The sequence below is a fragment of the Cyprinodon variegatus genome, unplaced genomic scaffold (genome assembly GCF_000732505.1).
Source record: "Cyprinodon variegatus isolate N-32 unplaced genomic scaffold, C_variegatus-1.0 Scaffold475, whole genome shotgun sequence".
In the NCBI taxonomy this organism is placed as follows: domain Eukaryota; kingdom Metazoa; phylum Chordata; class Actinopteri; order Cyprinodontiformes; family Cyprinodontidae; genus Cyprinodon; species Cyprinodon variegatus.
In genome coordinates, this window is record NW_015150928.1 from 651,283 (window position 1) to 654,767 (window position 3,485).

The following is a 3,485-nucleotide window of genomic DNA, read 5'->3' on the forward strand; positions in this document are numbered from 1 at the left end:
ATAGATAGATAGATAGATAGATAGATAGATAGATAGATAGATAGATAGATAGATAGATAGATAGATAGATAGATAGATAGATAGATCTATCTATCTATAGATCTGTCTGTCTGTCTATGTTGTGACTTAGTTCAGGATAATATGACACATTGTTTTCTCCCCTGACATGGTGCTGACAGAAATGAGAGACAGAATGACCATAACCAAAATAACATCACAATTTCACAATGTCTCTATGTATGAATCATGGGATAGATGACATTGTCACAGTAAAGGAGAGCAACTTAACCGAAAGACTGCTGCAACCTTATGTGCACAATGTAGTGTTATCACAGATCTTTTCCCCCAGCTGTTTTACACTTCTTAGTCTTCCCCTGCTCTCACAATTCCTAATAAGTGTAAATTTCACATTTCTTTAATCCAATTATTAATGTTTTTACGCCCACACCTTTATTTTCAGTTTTTATCTATGCTGTAAGACTTTTTGTACATAATTACTTGTATTTGCTCTGTTTACCTGCTTTTTACAGTTCTTGCTCCAAAACATTGACATCGAAATGCTATTTTACACAGTTTTTGTGTTGTGTTTATTATTAATAAATTGTTTTATTTCTAATCTTGAAACTTTTTCAAATTTTCTGATTATGCATTTTTTTAACTGAATGCACAGTGTTCTCTTTCATGAGGTCTGATTATGTCCTTTGCTGTACAGTTTAATTTAGCTCTTTGTTCGTTTTCAATGCAGTTTAAATCTGTGATGATAAATCTGTACGCATGATTCAAAGTGCTCTGGATTAAAGGCAATTTAAAAACTAATGTCACTACATTATAATTTTAGGAAGACTCCTAACATTATTTTAACTGGCAGTCTTTGAGCAATTTCTAATTTAAAGAATCAGTTTAGATTTTTTTTTTTTAAAACACTCTTTATCACTGAGGAATTAAACACAAGGCAAAAGTTTTTGCTCAGAAGGACCTTAAACAAGTAAAGAAATATAGCTTTGTCTTATTGTTTTTTTACATACAAGTTCAACATGGTTTTCCCAACAAAAAAACTAGTCAGTCATGAGTTTTTATAGTACGATACCTGATAGATTTCCTCATAATAGATAGGGAGTTTGTGAAAACTAGATAGTGATCTGAAAACGACTCTCTGTTTTAGAAGGAAAACAAAACATGATTGAAGAGGCAAATTATCAATGTCTTATTCTTTAAATCTAAAGAGCTTTTTCAATTTTATATCTGAGCCACATCTCTTCTGTTATTTCTGCTCACTTGCTACATCTGTCCCCTAGGGGGACCACTGGAAGAATGGCTGAGAACAGACTGTACTTATTAAGAAATGCCAGCTTGGACTGTCATATTTGGATGGAGGTAAAGTCCCATTTTAGACAAACAAACAGACATTTTTGAGCTTCATGATAAATGCTGAGTTTAGCCATTTATCTGTTTCTATAGAGGCTTCATTGTTTATATGGGGCATCTAACAGTACAAAACCCCTCCAAAACATCCATATGGTGAATACAGTGACAGTAGGACCAATAAAGCTCACATTTTAGTGCTCTATAGCCTGGCAGACAGTAATAAATTCTGTAAAAAAACAAACAAAAATAAAAAACAAGAACAACAAACAAGCATCACTTGCTCAACAAACCAGTTTTCTATTGCATTTTACCAGACGATGAGGAATGGAAAAGGGTCAGTGATTTATCTACTATGATGCAGCAGATTGGAGAATAGGGTGCAATATTCCAAATCCCTCTGCTGCAGGAAGGCTGTTTAGAAGAGGCTCAATTGGGACAGAACATATCTGGTATTTGGCACCAACGCTCCGGAGGAGGCATCAATATTTCTGTAAGTGCGGCATGAGGTGTCAGAGGAAGGCTTTGATTGCACAAAGTGGTTCTAGGCAGAGTATTGGAAACCAGCAAGAATCCAACATGGGGATGAAAGGAGTTAAAGCCACAAGCCACTACAAGGCTTGGCCTACTTAGTCTGAACATCCTCAGCAGTATGGTGAAGGATTAGGAAGGCTGCAAACTGCTAGCTAAGCCCACGGGTTATCTGTTGCTCAGAGGATGCTCCTTGCTGGAATCATCACAGCATGGCTTTACATCATGCCTGGGAAATGATGCTGATATTGGTACCAAAGCTTTGCAATTTAGAGCAAATCAAACAATTTAACACAGGCTAAGTTTGATCATTTGTAGTTTAGTAATAATAATAATAATAATAATAATAATAATAATAATAATAATAATAATAATAATAATAATAATAATAATAATAATAATAATAATAATAATAANTAATAATAATAATAATAATAATAATAATAATAATAATAATAATAATAATAATAATAATAATAATAATAATAATAATAATAATAATAATAATTACAATGTATTAATAATAAATTAATAATAGTAATAACAATAATAGTAATAACAATTTCCATGGTTGCTTGTGAGGATGAAATTGCCCACCTCTGTTGAATGTAGCGACTAAAACCTGACCCTGCTTAAGATCCTAAAGTCATAGGAAGTTAAGGGTTTTCCACCTGCCAGGGCTCATTAGCTCCCTGAAAACTGCAAACAAATATATTCAATCAATTCAAAAATACTTTATTAATCCTAAAGGGAAATTAAATGTTGAAGCAACTAATACGTTTTTTTTAAACCAGTTGTTATAGGTGTTAATAGCTGTAGGCAGGAAGGATCTTCTGTATCTGTCTGTCTTGTTCTTCAGTAATTTTCTGAAGAGGAAGCTCACATAATGCCCATAATGTTCTTCACTTTCTGAAGAATAATCTTTTTTGAAATCATATCCAGAGGTTTTAGTGGAGTTCCTAGAACAGATCCGTCCTTTTTTTAGTTTGATGAGCTTCTTTAAGCGCTTTGCTATGATGCTGTCACCCCAGCAGATGATGGCAGATGATTTGTGATTTTTTGTGATGTTATGATCATAACAGGAGTTTGATCCTTTTTGTTCTTGAGTTTAGTGATGAGGTATTTCTTTTTATTGCTTAGTGTAATGGAAGGTGTTTTTGTTTTGAAATATACAGTTAAACCAGAGGACCATGGAGAGAGCATGAAGGATCAGAGTGCAGATATGAACCATAGAGAGATACTAAAATCACAATATGCATTATTCTTTGGCAAACTGATATTTCAGTCTTATATGGTTATTGTCCTCCTTACTGGACATGTGAAAAAAAACAACATAGTTAATAAATTAATTTGTGTTTTTGTTTCACTCTGAAAATGAATGAAAGCCATTAGTAAAAAATAATAAGTCCTCTTACTAGCTATATTAGAATAAAAAAGGAACATAATTGATTGTACCAAAGTGAGGAAAGTAGATGTTATACAATAAGTTACATTATTCTTCAAAAAAATAATCACCTCACTTATTAAGTTAAATTAAAATAAATTCTGTTTATATATATATATATATATATATATATATATATATATATATA